The 25000-nt window shown below is 45.3% G+C and overlaps 2 protein-coding genes across 2 annotated transcripts in view; both read left to right on the top strand.

Annotated features, from left to right (window-relative positions):
* The window catches only part of LOC114506937 (serpin B8), a 207608-nt gene that overhangs the window by 65970 nt on the left and 116638 nt on the right, over positions 1-25000 (top strand). The gene's annotated exons all lie outside the window — the stretch shown is intronic.
* Positions 9213-25000, top strand: part of SERPINB7 (serpin family B member 7) — a 44854-nt gene continuing 29066 nt past the window's right edge. The window contains exon 1 of the mRNA XM_028524950.2: positions 9213-9389. The gene's annotated coding sequence lies outside the window, so the exon portion shown is untranslated. The remainder of the gene's footprint in view (positions 9390-25000) is intronic.

Genomic DNA, 25000 nt, shown 5'->3' with positions numbered 1-25000 from the left:
TTTTGAAATACGGCTTTCTGTTAATAAAAACCTTTGCATGACTTTGTATGGTCGACGTCTCCCAGGCTGCATGGAACTAACAGTCTCCCTGTTGGATCTTGCTGGTGCTTGCCGGGCCTTCCGAATCCCGTACCTCACCGCCCTCGTTCCGCACGTCCTGTCTGGGGTTCCCTATTCTCCCCCCACTCGGGGTCTGCTTGGTGTGGCATCTGCTGCCGTCTCTCTGGTGTCGCAGAGCGGTGGTAAAGCCTGTGGCTTTGCCACCAGGTCCATGCAAGTGTCACCCTCTGTCGGTGCTGCACCCAGAACTGTGCTGGGGCCAAGACTCCCTGGGCCCCTGGAGTTTGCTGTTCCTGACCAAAGGGTCCACCGATTTGGTGCGGGAGGCATCTCAGTGCCGGAAGTGGAAGCGGGGATGGGAAACCTCTCCCCGCCTATCGGCGGCTACATCCTACCCCGTGGTCCTCAGGCAGGCCTGCAGTCTTATTCAAGGTTGATGGAGCGGCCAGCTGAACTGTCCTGTCCCAGGAAGGCTTTCCCCCCCGGGGCCCAGGCTTGGGCACACAGGTGGGCTGTGTGCACAGACGCCCTTTGTCTCCAGACCTGCACCCTAATCCCTGGGTCATGGGCACCCTGAATTTCCTCTTTCCAGGATGGTCCTTGGTTCCTCGTGCAAGTAGGCTCCAGTGGGCTTCCTCACCGGCCCTTCACACATGCCACACCACCCGAATCTCTGCGTGACTCTGCCCTGTTTTACTCTTCTCTTGAGTGCTTAGAGCTCTCATTATGCATTTTATTTATTTATTTTGTTTATGGAGAATCTCTCCCCATTAGCATGTGAACTTGATGAGGTCAGGGTTTAAAAATTTTCTTTTTGCTCTTGTTGCCCCAATGTCAAAAGTGCCTGGAGCATAGTAGATACTCAATAAATATCAGTTGAATGAATTAAGGAATTAATTGCTTCAATACTTCAATGTTTTGAGTGGCTACTATGTTCTAGAGTTGGAAAGTGAAGATTATTGGTTTAAATAAGACATGCTGGAAATAAAGCAATGAACTTGACCAATGGCAGAGTTCAGCCGACAATTCTTTTTTTTCCTTTTAAATATATTTTATTGATTATGCTATTACAGTTGTCCCATTTGCCCCATTTCTTTGCTTCCACTCTGCATGCCCCCTCCTACCAGCATTCCCCTCCTTAGTTCATGTTCATGGGTTGTACATATAAGTTCTTTGGCTTTTACATTTCCTAAACTATTCTCCCCCTGTCTATTTTGTACCTACCATTTATGCTTCTTATGCCCTGTGCCTTTTCCCCAATTTCCCTGCCTCCCCACTGATAGCCCTCCAGGTGATCTCCATTTCTGTGATTCTGTTCCTGTTCTAGTTGTTTGCTTTCTTTTCTTTATTTTTAGGTTTAGTTGTTGATAGTTGTGAGTTTGTTGTCATTTTACTATTTATTTTTTTTAATCTTTTTCTTAGATAAGTCCCTTTAACATTTCATATAATAAGGGTTGGATGATGATGAACTCCTTTAACTTGACTTTATCTGGGAAGCACTTTATCTGCCCTTCCATGCTAAATGATAGCTTTGCTGGATAGAGTCATCTTGGATGTAGGTCCTTGACTTTCATGACTTGGAATACTTCTTTCTAGCCACTTCTTGCTTGCAAGGTTTCTTTTTAAGAAATCAGCTGATAGTCTTATGGGAATTTCTTTGTAGGTAACTCTCTGCTTTTCCCTTGCTGCTTTTAATATTCTCTCCTTATCTTTATTCTTGGGTAATGTAATTCTGATGTGCCTCGGTGTGTGCTTCCTTGGGTCCAACTTCTTTGGGACTCTCTGAGCTTCCTGGACTTCCTGGAAGTCTATTTCCTTTACCAGATTGGGGAAGTTCTCTTTCATTATTTTTTCAAATAAGTCTTCAATTTCTTGTTCTTCCTCTTCTCCTTCTTGCACCCCTATGATTCGGATGTTGAAACATTTAAAGTTGTACAGGCAGTTCCTAAGCCTCTCCTTATTTTTTTTGAATTCTTGTTTCTTCATTCTGTTCTGGTTAAATGTTTCTTTCTTCCTTCTGGTCTAAACCATTTATTTGAGTCCCGGTTTCCTTTCCATCATTCTTGGTTCCCTGTACATTTTCCTTTACTTCACTTTCAAAGCCTTCACTTTTTCCTCTATTTTGTGACCATACTCAACCAATTCTGTGAGTGTCCTGAGTACCAGTGTTTTGAACTGTGCACCTGATAGGTTGGCTATCTCTTCATCACTTAGTTGTACTTTTTCCGAGCTTTGATCTGTTCTTTCACTTGGGCCATTTTTTTTTTTGTCTCGATGAACCTGTTAGTAGTAAGGGGCGGAGCCTTAGGTGTTCTCCAGGGTGGGGCAACCCACATCACTGCCTTGTGGCGCTGTCTGTGAAGTGGGGGGTCCCAGAGGGAACAATGCTGCTTGCTCTGCTCTCTGCCAGTTTTCAGTCACTTCCCCTGTTACCCACAAGCAAATTGGGCCCCTTGGGTACTGCTTCCCAGGTGGGTGGGTTTGTGTACCTTCTAGGACCCTGTGGGTCTCTACAATGAACTCTCTCCTGTGAGGCTGGGAGATTCTCCCGCTGCTGCCCAACCCCCACAGGTGTTTTCAGTCAGAGGCTTTGAGGCTTTATTTCTCCTAGTTGGAGCTCTGGGTTGTGTGGTGTGTCTCACTCCCCAGCTGTTCCTCCCGGTTCATTCACATGCAAATGTGGGGCTGCCCACTGCACCAGCTGCCACCCATCCTGGTTCTCCAGCTACCACTTTGCCATGAGCTTTCCCCACCCCGGCTGCCCATCCCCGCCCCGCTACTAGTATGGATGAATGTTTCTTCTTTAACTCCTTGGTTGTTGGGCTCCATACAGTTTGATTTTCTGGCAGTTTTTATTTTTAAATTTGTCATTGTTTTTGTCGTTGTCCTTCTTTTGGTTGTGCAAGGAGGCACTGTGTATCTACCTACACCTCCGTCTTGGCCAGAAGTCCTCCGCTGACTATTCTAATAGGATTGTTATGTAATTAAATTAAGATGGTCTCAGGCTGTGCTGTGGGAAAAATGTTTTATTTCTACATACATAATCTTTTCTGATGAAGGAGATGAAAGAATCCATATACTCCCACATACATCTGATGGCTTATGATACACCTTGTATGGAGCTAGGTTCCCAGGACACCTAAGCTATAGTTTAGGAGAGTCAATGACCACTGTGGTCAGCTGACCCATTGCCTCGATGGTCACAAGAGCAAGGGGAATTCCACCGTGTCTAACTGAACACAAGGTGTTGATAATAAGGAGCTGAGCTGTTCAGTGTTTGCTGGTTTGTTTGGACACCATCAAATCAAGTACAATGGTTAGGGATGGTCAAGAGTTTTTGGCATCTCAGCCCTGGCTGGCATAGCTCAGTGGATTGAGCGTGGGCTGCGAACCAAAGTGTCGCAGGTTCGATTCCCAGTCAGGGTACATGCCTGGGTTGCAGGCCATGACCCCCAGCAACCGCACATTGATGTTTCTCTCTCTCTCTTTCTCCCTCCCTTCCCTCTCTAAATAATAAATAAATAAATATTTAAAAAAAGAGTTTTTGGCATCCCTAAACCAAAGCTTCATTGCATTGAATAAGGTAACCAATTTGGCCAGTTATTCAGTTAAATCTTATTCAGGTTTTTCACTGATGTTACCACCTCTGTGTTGATCAGTGTGTCTTGAGCTCCCCCTAGTGGGTGAGATGATAACAAGAAATGCATGTTAAATAATCTGTGCTGTGGGAGACTGTGACCGGGTTAGCAATGAGAACTACCAGTGTTTGAGGTATTACCACATGCCACAAACCATGTTAAGTATTTTACCAGTTTGATCTCCACGGCTGTATGTGATGCCACCTGGTCACTGCGACTGAGACTTAGAGAATGTCAGTACCTTCCCTAAGGCCACACTGTTACCTGCAGAGCCAGACAAGATTTGAGCCCAGCCTGTTTGGCTTTGGAAGCCATATGTAATCCTCTGCGGTGTTGCTATAATGCTACTTTGTACATTTGTACATCTGCCCTCGGAGGGCAGATTAGAGTGGCAATTTAGAGACCTGGGTTCCAACCCTGCTTCTGCCACAGCTCCTTGCAAAAATCCTATGGTCCTCCAACATTTTGAGCTAACTCAACGCTAGTTTAGAGCCTAATATATTGCTGCAGTTCCCCATCCTATCACTAGATGGCAGACTTGCTGGCAGGGGCAACGGAGCGTGTGGTGTGGTATGTAATTAGTAAATCTCATCTGGAATCTTACTGGTAAAATCTGTATTTTTGCCTTGTGTAATGCGCACTCACATCTTTGGCACAAACTTTCAGGAAAAAATCTTTTAATCTTTAATTCAATTTTAATTTATTTATATTTAGATACTTGTTTTTGCATTATAAAGGAATTTCAGCATTTATTTTTTAACATATTGTGGTACAAGAAATGTTATGTAACAAGTAATTACAAAACACAAGAACAGATACACGGTATTTCAGGTACTACCCTTGTATGGTGCACACCCTTATTTTTCCCTCAAAAGATTGAGCAAAACATTTGCATTACACACGGCAAAATATCGTAGCTCATGGGCTATTTCAATCAGGCATTATAAATATCTATTATATTTATGCTTGTTAAAGTACTTTTACTTTGTATTTAACAGCTCAATTTGGTCTTTTTTATTTATTCAATGTATACATGCAATATTCACCAAAGGAGTGTAAACCAGATAGTGGGGAATTTTCTTCATTCATGACTACGTCTAGAACAGTATCTGGCCAATAGCAGGAACTCAAAAATATTCAATAATTGCTTTTCTTTCTTTCATGTTCTAACCATCTACTTTGGAAAATTCCCTATATTTTGAACAAATTTTGGTCTTACAGGAAATGTACATAGTAAAAATTTCCTTTCTATCTCTCACCCCATTTCCAGTAACGCTAACATCTTACATAAACACAATACAGATATCAAGAATAAAAAATGAACATCGGCAAAGTCATACTAATGAAACTACAGACTGTTGTTTTGAATTTCTACTCATTTTTCCCCATTAATATCCTCTTTCTGTTCTGGGACCAGACCCAGGGGTTCATGTTGCATTTAGTTATTATTTCTACTTGGTCTATAAAAGTCCCTTGGTCTTTCCTAGTCTTCCATGACCTTGACAGCTATGAGGAGGCTGACCCATTAGTTACGGAACGCCCACTGCTCTGGCTCTGGGTGATGCATTCCAGTTGGAGGGGGCGATGCCCTTTGGGCAAGAAAACCAGAAGGGTGACGTGTCCTCAGTTCACCACGTCAGCGATATCTGCCTCAGTCACTTGGATAATTTAGGGATTGCCAGGTTTCTCCACGCACGGTCGGGTTGCTTTTTAATCCCTTTGTAGCAAATAAATACACATAAGGAGATTTTTAAGATTATGCAAATCCTGTACCTCCTCAAACTTCCATCCACAAACTTCAGCACATATTGTGCATCTACCACCTGTTGACTGTTTTCAGATAAATATTTTTTTTTACTGACATGTCATTGTATCTCTCGACTGGATATCTCATCACATGTGATGAGATTTCTAAAAAAAAATTAGAAATTTTTTTTAATTTTCTAAAAGATTTTATTTATTTATTTTTAGAGAGGGAAGAGAGGGAGAAAGAGAGAGAGAGAGAGAGAGAGAGAAACATCAATGTGTGGTTGCTGGGGGTCATGGTCTGCAACCCAGGCATGTGCCCTGACTGGGAATCGAACCTGCAACACTTTGGTTCGCAGCTCATGCTCAATCCACTGAGCTACGCCAGCCAGGGCTCATCACATGTTTTAAAGTGAGCAGCTATATTCTAAAAATAAATAGAAAACAAATATCAACAATAGTTAATGGAATAGGACCTACCCTGTCAAATCTGTTGAAAGCATAAAAAGACTTGGTATTTACAAAAATTTACCCAATGGTATAATCATTACAAATCATAAAGTATAAATCATAAAGAAAAAACTCATTACTAATTTTCCCTTAAATATTACTTTGTTAAAATTATGCCAACAGCCTTCCAGAATTTTCCTATGTATACATTTATATATACATTTAAATTTCTATTTTAGAAAAGATCATATTGAATATACCATGTTAAGCTTGATTTTTGTATTTAATATATTATGGACATATTTCTGTGTGCATAACCATTCTCTACAAAATCTTAAAAGTCACACAGTATTCATATACAGGACACAGCAGGGTTTGTTCAAATAATTCTTATTGCATATTTTTCCAGTTAGTTTACTTTTAAACTTTTAAATGCATCAGCTGATAGTTTGAGGTAATAGTCGAGGGGTAACTTCCCCCCTTGGCTCCTCACACTGACCCTCTGGACTTGCTGTTCACCCACCTTCAAGAGAGAAGTCTACACTTGTGCGACAAACACATTGCTGAGGTGTTTCGAGGGATTTTCTAGACCACAGCCTTGAGAGTCGACCTTTAACTTGCATGCACCTGAATTTGAAAGAGAGTAGGGTCTTTGAATCGACAAGATGTGGCACTGAACAGGCAGGGTGCGAGCCACGAGAGGAGCAGAGTCTGTGGTCAGCGTGGTGCACGTTTCTGTTGATTGTGTCTATAGAGGCGTGGAATGCCCTCGGCACAGACTGGGGTCAGCGTTAGTGGACACAGCCAAAGGGTGTCACTCCACAGTGGGCTTTGCATGTCTGCTTCACCAGCAGCACAGGACAGGTTCCTGTCCGGGTCCTTTGCACATGCTTCCACTGGGTTGTCTTTCCTTTAGCTACTGAGTTGTAGAACTCCTTTATCTATTCAGACGGCAGATCTTTGTCAAATATTTATTGCAATACGTTCTACCAGTCTGTGGACCGTCTTTCCACTTTCTTGAAGGTGTCTCTTTGATGACGAGAGGTTCTTCATTTTAAATGAGGTCAATCTATCCATCTTTTTCTTTTAACTCATGTTTTTTTGTGATCTGGTCAGGAAATTTTTGTCTATGCCAAGTGAACAGAGATATTCTCCTTTGTTATCTTCTAGAAATTTCAGTGTTTGTTTTCCGTAAGACCTGCAATCCATTGGGGATTTGTTTATATAAATGCTGTGAGTTATAGTTTAAACTTCATTTTGAAAGAAAAGTATGGATATCCAGTTGGTCCAGAGCCACTTATTAAAAAGATACCTTCCCTCCTCTTCCCCCACATAATGGTGCCTTTGTTTTAAGTCAAGGTCAAACTGTTTGATCTGTTCTTGGCTTTTCTCTTCTGTTTTATTGGCCTATTTGTCGATCCTTGCCTTCTTCTCATTCTGTTCATTATGCAGCTTTAGAGTTCGGCATCTGCTAATGTGAGGCTGCGGCTTTATTTTATACTTCAAGGTTTTCCTCTTCACTTTCATATAAAGTTTAGAACCATCTTGTCCATTTACAAATAAGTACATATAAAAACTTGCTGGATTTTGTTGGGGATAACAAAAAGATCTGTGGAAAAGATTTTGGGGTAATTGGCATATTTTAATGCATAGGCATGATACGTCTTGCCATTTAAGTTTTCTTTTATTCCTCTCACTTATATTGCTCAGTCTTCTATGAGGAGGTCTTGCCTGTACTTCGATTTTTGGATCCCCTTATAAACATCATCAATACCGACATTTGCTAAGTTAGCAGTACAAATGTCAGGGCTGGAGATGAGGTTTGGAGTCCTGGTCGGAGCTGGTGGGGAGAAGTCACTTCTGTGCTGTCACGCCTGTGTTTTGATTTTTTTTTTTTTTGTGCATTTGTCTTGTGGTGTTGGTTGTTTTCCAAATCCTTGAGCTGGTTCGGGAAACTAGGTGGCCAGGCATCAAATCCATTTTGGACTAGATTGACTGTTTTATTCATCAATGTATAGCAAAGCCTCTTTGGGAAATTCACTCTTCTGCAATGTTGGCAATGGTGTATGTATCTTGGAATAACTTCTGGTACCTTTGGTTTTCAAGAGCATTGTGTCAGGGAACCCTAAAGAGATGTTTCATCAACTCAGGAAATCTGCCTTCAGGGGCTTTCTGCTCTGACGCCCAAACGAATTTCTACATTTCACTCCACCACCGGTCCGCAGCAACAGAGGAGCATCGCAGAGAGCCACTCTCGGTTGGTCTTGCTGCGTCCCTCCATTTCCGCCCTCTTTTTCGTGTCCAGGGGTGGGGTGTAGGGTCACCATCCCTGCCACCCTCAAGGTCACTGCTCATGTGATTGATGGATCGACGGATCTTCGCAAGTTGAACTATTAGTAGTTACGTTTTGGGTTTGTCAAAAGTTGTATGAGGATTTTTTGACTACATGGGGTCAGTGCCCCAATCCTTTCAATGTTCTCAGGTCAACCGTGTATGCTGAGTGCTTTCCACATATTACCCGTGACCCTCTCAACCATAAATGCACTAAAATCTCTCCATGTTTCAAGCGAGGAAAGCAAGTCATAGAGAGGCTGAACAGCTTGCCCCGGGTCACCCGGGTGACAAGGCGAGAGGCTGGAGTTTCCCCCTGCACCACACCTTCTGTGTTTTGCCAGCAAAATGCATTTCCCGGAAGACACATCCTGATGTGTGGTCCAGGGGATGTGGTCTCAGCTGTGTGCCTGGCCTGTTGGCCTTCCTCCCAGTTGCATACTGCCATGTGTTACTGACAAAACCCTCCTTATGCCGCCAGCTTGTTGTGGGATCTGGGACTTGAGTCACTTCATCTTTTAGGGGCACTCTTTGAACCCTAATGGCAGCCTGGGAGGGGATAAAACCCAGGCATGGACCTCTGTTCTGGATGGAGGACAGGGCCAGTTGACTTGTCTACCTGTCGCTTGGCCTCTCTCGGCCGTGGCTCACCCTCCGGGTTACCTTTCCCAGCATTCTGTTCTGCTGGCTCTGATTCCTGACTGTTAGCCTCTCATTGCCCCCTATGTCCCGATACACACAGTGTAGATGGGAGTGTGAAAGGAGAGTCTTTTGAATGTTTTGCTTCTGTGGGCTGTTGGGTTTGCTTCCTCGTGAATTGGTGGTAGGGTGACTAACACCCACCACAGCACTGCTGTCTGCTTTCAGCTGAGCGGGGAGACGGCACCAGCCTTCCGTAGCTGGACACAGAAGCCACCTGATGCCTCTTCCCTGATTTGCCTCTGAGTGCCATCTGGGAGAGGGGCGGGACTTCCCATGCACTGCTGTCACTGCTGCGGCTGCAGCTGCCGCCAACCTCTCCCTTGGGGTTGAGCCAATGGGACGTCTGGGACATCTTTCCTGAACCTTGGCAGGGGTGCGCTGGGAGGGGTGAGGCGTCTTAGGAGGGAGGAGGCAGAGCACCTGGAGTCAGCAGAGAAGGCCTCCGAAGTGCCGTGGGAGGAGGTAAGTGGCATTCGTACACACGCTGGGTTACTCTTCCATCTTCCAGGCTTCTAAGTGTTCTCAGGCTCGCTGAGGTTGCCGAGCAGCCCCTGGAGCTGTCTGTGGGAGCATCCAGCTGCCCTCAGTAACGGCGTTGCCCCTAACGGCATGGCTGCCACCCCTGCCTCACTGCCGGTCTCTGCACCCCTTTCCTCCTCCTGGCTCCTGGGTGGGGAGAAGCAGGCTCTTGGCTGTCAGATACCCCTTGCTTGGTAAAGCCACAGCCTCCTGCACTTTTTTGAAGGCATCACAAGCTCCCCTGTCCCATCTCTGTTCTCTACACGCTGGCTGTAGAGTGATCCTCGAGGTCAGAGAGACAGTGGGTGGCGGCATCTGTCACATCGGCCGACACATAGGACACGGGACCCCATCATTGTTCTTTACCTTAGGTGAGATACGCCTGCCAAGACTGAACAAACCCTGATGCTGACGAGAGATAATTGCACACTGAATACGTGTAATGCTTATGTCTGAGATTTCCATTGTTGGGAGTCACAGCAAGGCTGAATAAACACACATGGATGAATGAAGTGAATGGGTATTTACAAGCTAGTCTTTTCTGTTTGTTTGTTTTTTTTAATTAGCAAATGACCTAAAACCCTGGTGACAAGTTATATGTCAACCCCTGGGTCAAAAACCAAACTACAGACCACAATGGAATGATGGTCATAATCCCCCTAAAAGCGTGCCAGCTGTGAGACGCTCCCCATTGATTCTATTTTCATTATTATCAATGCCATCTGGCAACGTTAGCAGCAATGGTGAGAGGTCTGAGTTTGTAGTTGTTTTTTTTTTCTCAGTAATATTAGGCACTTGTGAGTACTTGATAAACTTGTTCAGAATCAAAGGTTCTCAAAAAAAAAAAAAAAAGGCAAAGCTGGGCACAGCTGAGCATTGGACTACCTCTGTGCCACTGTTGTCTTCTTCCACGGTAATTCGCAGCCTGGGTGTCTCTGCTCGTGTTCTTGTGCTCAGTAACCATGGCCACGAGAGTGGGCTTCTCACGGGGCCCTGTTACAGGGTGGGACACAGAGGAGAGGGAGGCGGACCACGTATATTTGTGAGGACCTAACGCCTGTGGTGGTTAGAGTGGGGAGGGCTGGGGGTGGGCTGGGATGGGAGTAAGAGGCAGGAAACTGTACTTCAACAACAATGGGAAAAAAAAAGAAATGGTAGCAACAAGAATCCTTGCCTTTAATCACAGTTTTATCTGGAATTTTTTGATTCAAAGCCTGTGGCAGGATTTCCCACGCTAACATAGGATTAGAGAAGGTTATAGTCATACTGATAAAATCACAGTGATTCCTCGGTAGGGATTAAGTAAGATTATTCAGGATGATTTTCTCATAAAAAGGTATCAAGTCTCCTGTTTGTCTGAAAAGTGCTTTAGAGACGGGCATGGGGCAGCATGAAAAACCGAGTTTCACCCCAGGAAGGTGTGCTGTTGTCTTCCCGTTCAACATGCGGAGAAGACGGGGTTGGGTTGGCGGCGGCACAAACCCAGGGTTCCTCTTTTATTCTTTGAGAACCGATCAGGTGAGGCTTCTGAGCCCGGTCGTGTTGCCTCAGGTTGCGCTGACCAGAGCAGCAGTAAAGCTGCAAAAGCTCTGCAAGTGACACTCTGTGGACACCAGTCCTGTGGTCTTAAAGGCCCCTGGGAGGAGTGAGGACAGGGGTCAAGGGCAATGCGGGTCACGGGCAGTTCAGAGAGAGGCCCGAGCCAGGAGCGCAGTGGTGCTGGGGGGGTGGTCTGCTCCTGAGCCTTCCCTCCAGCCCAGTGCACCTCCCTGGGTTGTGTCCTTCCTTCCACCGGAGGGGTTTGAGCATCATCCCCACTCGAAAGCCTCCTGTGACCCTCCACCTCCCCGGAAGCACTTCCAGAGCATCTCCAGCCATCACACTGTAGTCTGGTTTTCAAATTCACTTTTATTTTACTTCTATTTTTTTTAAGATTTTATTTATTTATTTCTAGAGAGGGAAGGGAGGGAGAAAGAGAGAGAGAGAGAGAGAGAGAGAGAGAGGGAGGGAGAGGGAGTGAGAGAGAGAGAGAGAGAGAGAGAGAAACATCAATGTGCGGTTGCTGGGGGCCATGGCCTGCAACCCAGGCTTGTGCCCTGACTGGGATTCGAACCTGCGATGCTTTGGTTTGCAGCCCGCGCTCAATCCACTGAGCTACGCCAGCCAGGGTTCAAATTCACTTTTAGGTCGTGGCCTACTGTGGGGGAGGGGAGCAGGGACCGTGGCTTAGTAATGTCCTTGTGGCTCACAGTGTTTAAACCAAGGCATTGAATTGAAGGTGGAGTTTTAGGCCATTGTTAGAGATTTCCATTATTTCCTCCCAACTTCTTCTGAAATGATGAAACACACTTCCTTTTCACTTTTCACTGTTTTTTTTCTTCTCATTTCCCACTTGTTTTCAAATGTTCTTTTCCTGGGAAAAGTCATGAGAAATTTTTGGCCTGGAGGAGACGTGAATAGGGGCAAAAATGAGGGATAAAATGAGGACGATCCTGGATTCTTCCATCCATTTGGTATGTAATTAGGCCCTTTTAAAGGCGGGCGCTGGGATTTGCAGGTTAGCTGAGAGAAATTCACTTGTAATAACATCACTTTGAAAGATGAGTTGGAGAGGCAAACGCTGCCCCATGGACCCACGTTGTGAAGAACTTGAACAATCCTTGTTCGGTATTGAGAAGAACTGCATCACTTCATAAATGAAGAAGTATCCAGTTCTCTCCATAAGGTTATTATTATGGCTAATATGTTCTCACCCAGGGTGGAAACACACAGTAACAGATTCAGTGAGATAAATGGTAGACACTTGCACACGAATGTTTGAGGTTGAGAAGGAGAGGGATGCTGTTTTGTTGTTTTAACCCAGCACACAGGGGTGTTGTGCAAGGAGCGTGTGCTGCAAGGGATGCCCAGTGCAGACTGGAGATGTTTTCTCACACGTGCTGTTACCTGCTTCGGCCTCAAGCATGAACTCCGCCGCGCGCCAGGTCCCATAGCAGCTTCACGCCGTCACACTGCGTGGGTGTGTGGGATGTTGCAGCACGCTGTTTAGGAATGCATTTGTGTGTGTGTGTGTGTGTGTGTGTGTGTGTGTGTGTGTCCTATAGTGACTGGGTAGCATTAAGTGAGCGCTGGTTGGTGAGTGGTTTGTCCCCAGACTCGCCTGCAAGGCCCACAGAGGGATCCAGTGACAACACTCAGATGTGACAATAAGCTCCACCCGGTCTCTTGTTTAAGGTTTTTAGAGCCTCGCAGCCATTCAGTCCTATGTGGGGTCCAGGCCTGCCTCCCCTCCACCCCAGTCGAAGTCAGGGTGGGGGACGAGCAGCGGTTCCTGCCTCCAGGCCGGGCGCCCGTTGGCGGTCTGGGAAGGGGGTTCTGGGAGACGAGAAGGCACGAGTTACCCAGGCCAGTTAGGCCCGCGCTGGGGCTTCCTCCCAGACTGCTGTTCTGTGTGTTGGATTTGGCCGGCTGTTTCCAGAGTCCTGGGGTGGAGTGTGTGTGCGCGTGTGTGAAAAAGAAAGAAAAATGTACAAGGACCCTCTTCTCTTTGTAGCTGGCATTATCGTAGGGTAAAAGCCCTCTTTTCCTCAAATTTTCTCTCTCTTCCCACATTAGTCACCACCACCATTTCGGAGGTTTCTGTTCAAGGTTAAGAGTTAGTAAACACCGACGGTCCATCTTCCTTGTCCGGGAAATTCAGTTGGCCAGCTGCCACATGACAATCTAGATTCTGGATTTCCTGATTCTTATAAAATTGAATGACTGTCTATTAAATCTGTCTCATCCATTAGAAGTGTGTGCCTTTGCATACAAATTTGAATCGCTGGAAGTCTTCATTTTCATCTGCAAAACAGAAATAATAATAATAGAAGAAATAATGATAATATATTGATGCTGATGAGGGTCAAGAGAGAGGCCATTTTGCTATTGTCTTGTTCTAGCTGCTGTTGGTGCAACAGATATAGAGTCAGATACAGACCTGTCAAGAATCAGCCCTGTGGTTTGTCAAAGCCTGTAGAGTAGGTGTCATGTAGAGTAGGGGTTGGCAAACTTTAGCCCTTGGTCTAACCCTGGCCTGCCACTTGATTTTATAAATAGAGTTTTATTGGGACACAGCCATGTCCTTTCATTTAATTGTTTTGCTACATCTGCTTTCGGGGTACAGCTGAAACATTGAATCGCAGCAGCCGGCTCTATGGCCCACAGCCCCAAACCATTTGTTACCTGGACCCTCACAGAGAGCATTTGGCAGCCCCTGCTCTCGAGAGCTCCCGGTGGGACCCGTTCTCGAGACCACAACACAGTGCTTTAACCTTCATACAGTTGTGGGCACTGGGCGCCGCACGGGGCAGAATGGCAGTAGCGCCTCCTTTCAAGTTCACAGTCTGGTTCACCTCCTCGGTAGGTTTCGGTTTCCGAGGGATCCTGCCCTGGTTGCTTGTCCATCCCTAACCGGCTCCCTCAACGACAAGTGGCTTTCCCAGGAGGGCGTGTTGCCCTCATATTCTAATAATCGTTTCTTCATAGCTGGGGCCGCTGTCACATTGCCACATTCTCACAGCATTCCCTCTCTGTCTCTCTCTCTGTCTCTTCACACACACACACACATGCACACACACACACACACACACACGCTTTGTACAAACTGCCATCATCGACTTTGGCCTATAGAGCAGACAGCAAAGAAAGGCAGGACCGGTGTGACCTCCACATGTTCACAAATAGAAAACGCTAGAAATCGTTCATCGTGTCGCGGCCGTGACTTAGGCCGGCAGCATAGCCACACCCACAGCAGAACACCATCCGCAGCGATTAGCTCTTCCCCTCACAGGTGTGGGTGCTCCTGGGTGGTGAAAGTGGCAGGTGGGACTTCAGTGTCACAGCGAACAAAGGCTTCACTCTCTAGAACAGAGCGGTCAGCATAAAGTGAAGCAAAAAGTCGTGACCTCCTTTCTCGAAGGTGCTCCCTGGTTCACCATCCTGCTAAAACACCTAACCACTGTCTAGAAGCTGGTTGTCACTGGCAGGGACTTGTCATCAGTCCCAACTCCTCTGTGTCTGACCATCGGAGAGGTAGCAGTTGACCGTGGAAGGATGCACGGGGGACGGTTCTCCGGGGCCCTCTGTAGCCAGATCCTTCTTGTCTGGGTCTCTAATGTACACAACGTAAAGCTAGAAAGGAGAGGCCCCAGGGGTCCCGGCGCCTGCGTGTGACGGGCCGCTCCCTCCCAGCCCCTCACCCGCTCACCGGGAAGACGAACACTGTGAAGGTTTGGCAGAAAGCTGCTTCTTCAGCGGCACCTCCCGGGGCCCAGGTGCGTTTAGTGCAAAGAGCAAGAGCCTTGCTGCGGTCAGGGTCCGAGAGTGTGTGCCTGAAGCCTTAAACATTTAAACAAGATTTCAAAACTGTGCCGAGATTGGAGCAGAGTCAACATTAGATGTGGACCCACGTCTTGGTCAGGGGCGATCAAGTACTTTTGATCGTGACCCTCAATAATGTCCTCATTGATCATATGTGCGTGCGCCCATGAGAGAATACTGGCCCCTGCTGCGGGCCGGGCCCCGTGGTCTGTCTGACTCTGGGCGTCTGCTCTGCTGTGTCCTACCCTGTGCTATGTCACCACGTTGTCCTGTGTTTCACTTAAGGAACGCTAGTGTCCGTCCACTGAATTGATTTCGTTTCCCCCAATGGCTTGTGACCTGGAGTTTGAAAAATAATGTTCTTTGTGATAATGGACAGTAATGACTCTTGCCTCTTAAAACTGACAGGTGGGTAACAACAATACGTGTTTTCCTGCTCACGGAAACCCGACTCAGGGACATAAGGGGGAGCGGCAGCCTCTCTGGGCACACTCATGTTTTTTCTTCCACAACTGATTGTGTTCGAATCTTGATTTCCTTTTTATTTCACTACCTAGCTTATCTCTTTCCTTATTTTCCCTGCATTCTGACTTTTTAATTGTATTTTGCCTGCCTTTGACCACTAGCTCCATTGGTCGTTTGAGGGGCTGCCCTGTCCTCTGTCCTGAAAGGACGCCTGTGTGGCCCTGGCTGCTCTCTGCCCCTCCGGAGCTGGCCACGTCTGGCTCATCTCACGGGCCCAGGTTTCTCCACTCCCCCCGGTGCTCAGTGGGCCCTGTACCTTGGTTGTTCGGACAGCCTCCCCCAACATGGTACATGTTGTGCTGCCTTGTAACTGCTCATCGGTTGTCTCCCAGCCCAGACTAGGGGTCCACGGAGGGAATACACACTGTGTCTTCCTTACTGTAGTATCCTGAGCTCTGGCAGCGGGCCCAGCACCTGGCTGATCCTCGATGTCAGTCTGTTGCATCAGGGAGTGGATGAATGTTGAATCACTGGTGATGAAAAGGTGGAGGATTTGCATGGGCAACTTTGTTAAAATAAGTTTTAGTATAGTTAACACTCTTCTTTGGCTTTGTGTGCAATGCCAAAAGGCCCCTGGAATTTCCCCCTGAAGTAAGACGGTGAGACAGCTTTTGTATCCTGATTCAGGTCTCCCCTGCCCAAGACACGCCTCCATTCCTGAGTCCGAGTTTCTGGTGGTTCCGTGTACCAGCGTGGGTCAGGCCAAGCAGACACGGCAGCAGCCTCTTTGGCGTGCTCACAGGCTGAAAGGAAATGAGGCAATGGGAAGGGATCGTGTATATTAAGGAGCCCCACTTTAGGCACATTCCTGTGCCAAGGATCTGGTCTGCATGGTTTCCCTGGCACGGTTTTCACCTGTGTACCATGGCTGTCTCAGCCCGTTCCCGTGATTAGCAGGTGCATGCAAGCAAAAATCCGCCTTGTTCTCCAATATGTCCAGCATCAAAGAAGAAGTATGCTTCCTGAGTATGGCGTTTTGATTTCCAATGTTATATTGATTTACTTGGATTAATCCTATATCTATGGGAAGTAATTGAGCAACATTTTGTAAATGTAACTTTCCCGCAGTTGATGAAGTTCAGCTAGCTCATCATGGGACGTGACACTTCTCAGAATAGTCGCCAATAAAAGGAGGTCCTTTTGTCCCCTTCCATCTCTGTAATTTTATGTATCGAAGAACCATTCTTGGTGCCTACGGTGCTAGGATAAAAGTTCTCTTGGAGACACAACAGATACAGACATTGCCTTCATGGAGCCTGGAGTGTGACAGACAAACACTCAACAGATAAGTGGATACAATTAAGATCACATTCACATGTCCTTGCAGGGTAAGAGTGAGGTATATACTGTAGGGGGTACAATTCAACCCATTCCAGGAGTTAGGAGGGGGGAACCCATAGCAAGAGTTGAGAGAGGCCAAATGGGCAGGCCTGAGATATGTTTTGGATGAGGAATCTGCAGCGTTTGGCAATGGATCAGATAGGAAACAGTGGGGATGGAGATGCCAAAGGTCACTCTTAGATTTCACACTTGCCCAGCTGGGCCGACGGGAGTTCGGTTTCCTGAGACAAGCAAGTCTGGAGGGAACAGCAGGTTTGGGGAAGGATCATGGGGGCAGGTGAGAAGGTGAGACAGTAGAGAGGTCTCTGAAATGTCACGTGGGCAATGGCATGTAGGAGATAAAGGAGAGGTTGTGTCTGGAGATACAGAGTTGGGGGTCCTCCGTGATGGGTGGTCTGGAGGTGATGGGAAGGGGTGAGGTCTCTCGGGGCGAGAGTGGGAGGAGAAGAGGAAGCAGCAGTTGGAGCACAGACAGAACAGGAGGAGCCAGTGGCGGAGACTAAGAGGGCGTGGTGTGGGTTCTGTCTGACTTCCGTCCACTTCCGGAGAACACAGCGTGGCCGTTGGCAAGTGCAGGAGGCTGAGTGTCAGGAGGCCCGAGTGCTGCTGATACATCTCACGTTCACTCGTTCTGCGGTTTTGAGCATTTGCTCTCTTTACAACCAAGTGCTACGAACACAGACTTTTGAAACAAGCATGTAAAATAGCAGTTTTATTAACCTTTGCCTTTTCGTGTACCAATATGTAGGGAAAGAAAGGGTCATTTAATGGGATGACATATTTCGACATATTTCATTACATGCAGCGACATATACTAGAGTGGTCTTTATTTCTCAGTTATCAGGTATTTGGTCAAAAATAAGAGTTATATAAATACAACAAGAGGTTTTTTTTAATTAGATGTTGAATTATTCCTAGGCCCATAATATAAGCAGATAACTGTAAACTAAGAATTTTTTGACATTTTTTGGAGGTTAGGTCATGTCCTTATTTTTAGATTACATCAGAAAACAATGGATGGTGTTGGGATTCAGCAACTGTGGTCTACTGTTAAAATTATTCCATCGCCGTGCAGTCTGGGTGGGTCGTGGTTAGTCACAGACTCACTCGCCATTGTTTCTGGAAAGGAATGGAAAGGTGGCTGAAAACCCCGCTCTAGGAAGAGGCTGAGCACTCTCCCCGCTACTTTTCCTATCAAAATGCCAACATAATTTTTTTCCAAGAGCCTCCAGAGAGTTGTTGAAAATCTTGCCACCTTTATGCAGCTTTGTGCTTCAGACTTTCCTGCCATGAGTTCATTTTCGAGCAAACACAAATGCTGTGCTAACAAGTGGAAACACCTAAGGCATCTCTCAGAAGGAACTCGGGTCACTCGAATAAACTGTTTGTAGGGTTTCTGTTGTTATGACTTAGGTATTTTAAAATTTTCAACCGAAAATTATTTTACATTTGAGCTGGTCTAACATTGAATATTGAAAAAAATTGGAAAAGGATGCCCTTTCAATTGAAGGGGTTTAATGTAGGCTTTTATTATTGTGAAAGAATCCTGGTGAAGTCACAGTCGGAAGCTAAACCTGGTGATACTCAAGTTCATCAGATGCCTGACCTAAAATAAAGCATGGTCATGAGTCCAGAGCTTAAGTAGCTGATGCTGAGGCGTCACGGAACTATAAAACATTTACGAGGAGTACTTTAAATCACAGGAAGTCGGGGAAGGAGATGAGGGGCTAGCGCACCGTAACGGGGTGAGCTACGGCCTTCAGGTATAAACACTGATTTGGGCTGAGTGGCGGCAGACATGACCCACTATTGGGCAAAACCCACAGAAGCTGCTTTCCTTTGGTCAAGATCACGTCCTCTGAATGTACGCTCACTAATTCCCAAACGAAGGACTCATCTTTGAGGACTTCGATTCTAACCCCTCCCTGTGCCGTGCTTTGGGAATTCCACGACTCGGGAACGTATTCCAGGCCAAGGAGCCAGGCAGGAACGAGTCTGACCTGTGTGCCTAAGTGGGTCACTGTAAACAGTTGCCCTGCAACACAATTACAGTCGTGGAGTGTTCCCCAGTTATGAAAACAGAAACTCGGGGTGCCGTTTGTGTGGCACGATGCAGATTGAAGGCAGGTCCGAGAGTGAAACTTACCCAACCTTCAGTGTTGTGAAAGAAAGGGATTCTCCCAAGACTCAGAGTCCAGATTGGTGGGATTTAGATTCATTTCCCTCAGTGACCTATGGACTCAGGTAACTCATCGAAGAAGACGCTCCATCTCTGTTCTTTTCTAGCTCGTACCTCCATGCCTCTACATTGGGGTTCCAAAGCCAAATTTGCTTTCTCTCTGATTCACATTCAAGTAAACATCGGATGACTGAATGGCTTGGCTCTTTCTTGGAAGAAGTCGGGTCTGTGCCTGTCTGAGTGCTGGATGTCTCCATCCCACCTTCTCAGCTTCCTGCTCCTCCCAGGCTGCAGGCTGACGTGTCTCGAGGATCCTTTGCGCCCATCTTCCAGGAGGTGCTGTACCACTGCCCCGGGGCTCTGCTGCTTAAAGTAACGCGTGACTCGGCGTGGTTTTCAAGTTGCAGAAACTGATGCCACTGTACTCTTCACTGGGACGTTTTTCTGGGAACAGAAGCCTGAAATCCCTGTGGAAAAGTTAAATACGTGAAAATAGTCAAGAATGTTTTGCAAACATGAAGCAATTTTGAGGGACTTGTCCTACCAAATGCTGAAATATGTTTTTATTAGCCAGTTTTAATGGATTAAAAAATGGACCGATTAATGGAATAGACTGTAGCTCAGACATTTATTTACATAGTTACAGTTTAGCTTGTGATGAGTGGGAAGCATACATATTTGGGAGAAAGAATTCAAAGAAATAACAGTCGAATAATTGATTATTACTATCATTAAATATGTAGGTTTTTACCTTATACCAACAAATTATAGAAGGAAATAAAAATAAACCAAATGAGCAGAAGACATGGGTTGTTAGGTAATGGATCTCAGAGAAGAAAGTTTCTAAACGTAAGAGCAGAAGAAGGAGTCATGTTTTTAACTGCACACGCATTTAGAATAGGAGTGGGGGGGGAGGGAGGAATGACGGGGCGGAGCACGGAGGATGGATGGACGTTTAGGGCCCAGAAACCACTCTGTGTGATATGATTTTGGTGGCCGTGTGTCATGCCGTTGTCCAGACCCACGGAACGGACAACACTGAGAGTGAACCCCAGTGCAGACCGTGGCCTCTGGGCGATGATGGCGTGTCGGTGCGGGTTCCTCAGCTGCAGCGGAGGCAGCGCTCTGGTGGGGGGTGTGGGTTCTGTGGGGGGGCTCATGCACATATGGGGCAGGGGCTGTCAGGGAACTCTCTGGACTTTCTGCCGAGTTTTGCTATGAACCTAAAATTGGTCTAAAAATAAGTTTATCAAAAGCTAAAAATTTTTTTGTGTGTGAACTGCCTGTTCATGTCTTTTCTACATTTTTTTTCCTGCTAAGGTTTGGTACTTTGGGGTTCCTCATGCTTAAGAGTTTTTACATAATGGAGAGATAAGCCTCTGTGGTGAGTGTCGTGAATATTTCCTCGAGTCGGGCTTGGTTTTGGTGTTTTCTGACACACACCAGTTGTATTTTTTTAATTTTACATTATTTAAAATTTTTTCCATTGCAGTTTACATTGAACATTGTTTTGTATTAGTGTCAGGTGTCCAGGAGAGTGGTTAGACAGTCAGATACTTCAGTGTGTTCTCCCTGGTATTTCCTGGCCCCACACACAGTTGTTACAACATTACTGACCGTGTTCCCTGTGCCGTACGTACTTCACGTCCCTGTGACTGGCCTGTAACCGCTGATCTGTCCTTTTCAGTCCCTTCGCTTTCTCCACCCAGTCCCCACACCCCTCCCCTTCTGGCAACCATCACTCTGTTCCCGCATCTGTGAGTCTGTTTCTGTTTTATTTATTTATTTGTATTCTTTACATTCCACATATAAGTGAGATCACATGGTATTTGTCTGACATACACAACTTTTCATTTTTATTTCGTAGTGAAATTTATCAATCTTTTCTTTCTCTGGATTTTGCGTCATAGTTAGAAAGCCTTTTCCTTCACAGGAGTTAAAGAGAATTGACATACGTATATTTTCTCTAGTACATCTATGATTTTGTTTGCTGTATCAGATCTCTAATTCATTGGGAGTTTATTCCTAGATATGGATGAGATGTGGATATAATTTTATCTTTTCTAAGTGGCTACCCCGTTGTCCCAGAGTTGTTTACTTAAATACCCATCTTTATCCCATTGATTTGAGATGTTGCCTTTATCACCTTCTGATTTTCCACAGGCATTTTGGGGTGTCACTCTGGGCTTTCTATTGATTTTTGTACCTTAATTTTATACCTGTTACTTCACTGAATTCTTTCATTGTTTGACTTGCTTCTATCATTATTACCTATGGTTTCCCAGGTATATTGTTACCTCTACAAATGTAGATAATTTTATTTATTATTTTGATTCACTTGTTTTTTCTGACTGACTTGCTAACATAGTCAGTGCAATGCTTAGTAGTAACAGAAATATCAGGCACCTTTTTATTTTCTTGTGTTTTTTAAAATTTCAAAATTATGAATGGGGTATTGAATTGTGTCAATGGCCTTTTCATCTTATGTTGAGATAATCATATGAAGCAGTTCCAACTGCTTCCTGTTTGAAAAAAGCACGAACTTTCTGAGTCTAATTTTTTTCATATTGTAAAATGGGAGATTTAGACTTAACTGATCTTTAAACTTTCCTTTAGCTAATTATATACCTATCTGCTAAGTTTATTATACTTGGACCTCTGCCTCTGCTAATAAAGAAAGCATTGGATTGATGTTTACCTCCCAGGCTGATGAATTTATAGAATTAGTTCTGATTTATGTGGATATTTTAAAGTAACAAGAATCTAGCAAGTAGAAGAATATAGCTAGAATATAGTTTTAAAGCAGCCCCTGAGAACTTATACAATGATTTTAAAGTATAAGAAAATAAAAGTGTATAGAAAAAATAAATATATCATTTACATTTAACTTTGTCACTGGAACTGATCAAGAGTAAAGCTTAATGAATCTGGAGATTTAAAACACTTCTTTTTTTATGAAAGATGATATTCCATGATGAGGTGAAAACATAGTTCAGGAAATCAAATGGGGGCGTTATTGCATTTATTTGGAAAGTAGGACTTCCGTGGTGGACAGGGAACTCTAATTTTCTTCCTAAGAAATTCGAATTGGATTTTTTGTGAGAACTCTCCTGTTTCCGTGTGTCCACAAATATCACAGAACTGAAAGATTTCACATGAAAAAGGCCAGATATAGGCAACAGCGATGTCTGAACCCTTTGGGAAGGTGCCCTTTGTGTCGTCGTGGTGACCTTGTCAGTGGGATGGAATGACATGGTGCACCTGAGGGGAAGCCAGGCAGGCCTCCAGGATTCAGAATTCTGGTGGAAAGACTCCCTAGGAAGTGCCAGTGATCGCCTTCCTTTAAGGGTCTGAGGAGAACACCGTATCACAGTATTTACTGCTGAGTGAAAGCCAAGTTTATCCATTTCAAAAGTAAACGAGAAGGAGGAGCGGAGAAGGTAGAAAGAAAAGCAAGAGAGGGTAAGCAGTGACATGTGCATAAGCGATGGAGACTGATGGAATTCCTTTATGCCCTGCCCATAGCGAAACAACAGGGAAAATGTCAAGAGGTAAAAATAGACCTAACATTCAAAGCATTTAGAACGCATTAACCATGACACAACATGTAATTAACTCATGGAACTTGCTAGTACGAGATTTTATTCAAATAAATGAGTTAGATGAGAAGGATCAGATCTCATACATACAGTTTATATCCAAATTTCAATCTCTGCAATTCAGGACAAACAGACACCAAACAAACAAACAAACAAACAAACAAAACACAAATGAGTTCAGCTTTCAGGGGTATTCTAATATATTTTAGGATGTGAAGGAAATTCCTCTTGACTCACGTTTTATTGCTAGTCTTACTGCTGGATTGTCATCATTCCCTCCAACAACAGTGCCCCTGAGTGAAGGACAGACATGATGCAGCACAAGGTCATTGCTTTTCAAAGGCGAAGCTCAAGAAAGCAGTCACGTGTGTTATTTTAGCAATGAACTTTCCTCATCTTAATCGTGCAAAAAGAGAAACTTCAGGGGGAAAAGGTGAAAAAAATCTTGCATCGATGCATAGAAGACAGTTTTGTGTGGTGAGAAGAATAAGAGTCTTAGAGGCCGGCACGTCTTTGTTGCCGTTTGCCCGCACCTCCATCACTCTGGCATCTGCCTCTCCGTGCCCTGGTTACGCCTAGCCTGTAAACGTGGGAGTTTCCCAAGGAGTCTTCCCAGTGAGTTCTTCTTCTTGCTCTGGACTCTCTGTCTGGGAATCTCATTTATGGTTTTAATTATAACCTCTGTGTGAAAAGCCCTCCAATGAACGTCTCTGTCACCAACTGTTTTTATATAGGGGCCTGAATTTCCAGCTCCTTTGTCCAGCTGGGCGTCCTGTGGGCATCTCAAATTCAATATGTCCAAAGTGGAGCTTATTACTTCTTCTCCCTCTGTCATGTGTACTTCGACCGCTGAGTTCTCTGTCCCTGTGAACGCCATCCTCATCCATTCAGGCGACAGAGCCTGGTGAGCCACCACCCCGTACGTAACACTGCATTACTAGGTGTTTGCTAGCTCTTCCCAGAACACAGCACGCATGTGGGTTCCCACAGGTTTTTACTGATGCTGTTCCCCTTGGAAGGCTTCTCATCTCTGTTTTCCAAGATCCAGATCAAAGGCTCACACATCCGTGAGGCCCACGTCCAATTAATTATGACTTCCTCAGTGCTTTCATGGGCTTGCCTTTCTGTTATGACACCTGTTTTACTCTAGGTCCTTTTATTCATTCAATAACTGTTATCAGGGCTGACACTGTCATATACCTGGGAGAAGGAAGGGAAATAAGTCTTGGTTTCTGGCTTGGAGGGGTCTCCTACTATCTAGAATATATACAACATACATATATGGAACCTCCATGTTAAATTTAATCAAATATTTTTTAATCTTTAAAAAATGAAAAAAACATTGTTCAGGTAGCTGCAGAACTGCCACAAAAAATAAAAATAAAAATAAAAATAAAAATAAGGAAGCTTTCCGAGACTGGCAGTCATGACATTGAAACTGTGGGAAAACACCCCGTTCCTTGTAGCACGAACATGCCCGTGAGGAAGCAGCGCTGGCACCAAACACTGGGGTTTCCCCTCATCACTTAGAAAATCACTGCCTGGGGGGCGGGACATCTGCTGTTTGGAGCAGAGAATGATTTTGGATCTAGGGGGACCATTTTGCTTTCTTTCCTGGCCTTTTTGGGGGGAAAGGGTGAACATTTTTATTCACTTTATAGTATGCCTTTAAAAAGAAGATATGGCTAGTGGTTCATGTGAAGATAATAACAGTAAAGTATATTTCAAAAGAAGCCTTCATAGAAACTGTTAAAGGTGGGAAATTTCATTAATAGTAGAGAAAATGGGTCATCAGATGGCTTGGTAGTGCCCCAAAGTGCCCATGTACAGTGGTAGTTCACTTAATTGAGGCAAGGAACCTACAAGAAAGATATGAATGCATGGGTCTTTGTGGGTACAGTGGGCGAATGAAGGACCACAAGAGAATCTCTGTTATTTGCCTGGTCTCAAGAATAAGCAGCAGCTGAAGAAACCACATGGATGTTAAGCTCTGGAAGATGGAGGTGCAGCAGGCATCTGTGCTAGGTGCTGGCAGTACAGTATAAGGATAGGGAAGGGACCTTCTTGCTGTTTCTTCATGGGACCAAATGAAGGTGCTGACCCCCTGCTTGGGGACTATGATGGCACCAGGAAATAGTAGTCTTCACAGGGACACCGGTGCTCTCTCCATGAGCACCAGCAGCAGTGACAAAGGTGAGGGAGCCCTCCGAATCCTGGAGATGAGGATGTTGATGAGGGTACCTGCCTGGGAGAGAGACACGAAAGGCCTCTGTGGTGGCCACAGGTGACGAGCACACTCCACAGCAAGCATCAGTTCTGGGTAGGCGAGGACAGGAGTTGGGCAGATTAGCTTATGACAGCTCCTGTGACCTTATCTGTACTCACGAACTGGTCAGGGCCTTGGCAATGTGGGTTATCGTTGTAGGGCAAAGGAGGAGAATGTGTGTGACACACTAGTTCCCATGGCCGAGTTTCCTTCTCAGGCTCGTGCCACCTTGGGGTTGGTTAGTTGGGAGTAAGCCATGGTAAACACGGCAGCGGGAGGGTTG

The sequence above is a fragment of the Phyllostomus discolor genome, chromosome 9 (assembly GCF_004126475.2).
Source record: "Phyllostomus discolor isolate MPI-MPIP mPhyDis1 chromosome 9, mPhyDis1.pri.v3, whole genome shotgun sequence".
Lineage (NCBI taxonomy): Eukaryota > Metazoa > Chordata > Mammalia > Chiroptera > Phyllostomidae > Phyllostomus > Phyllostomus discolor.
The sequence above is the reverse complement of the archived record's forward strand: the minus strand, read 5'-3'. Positions and strand labels throughout refer to the sequence as shown.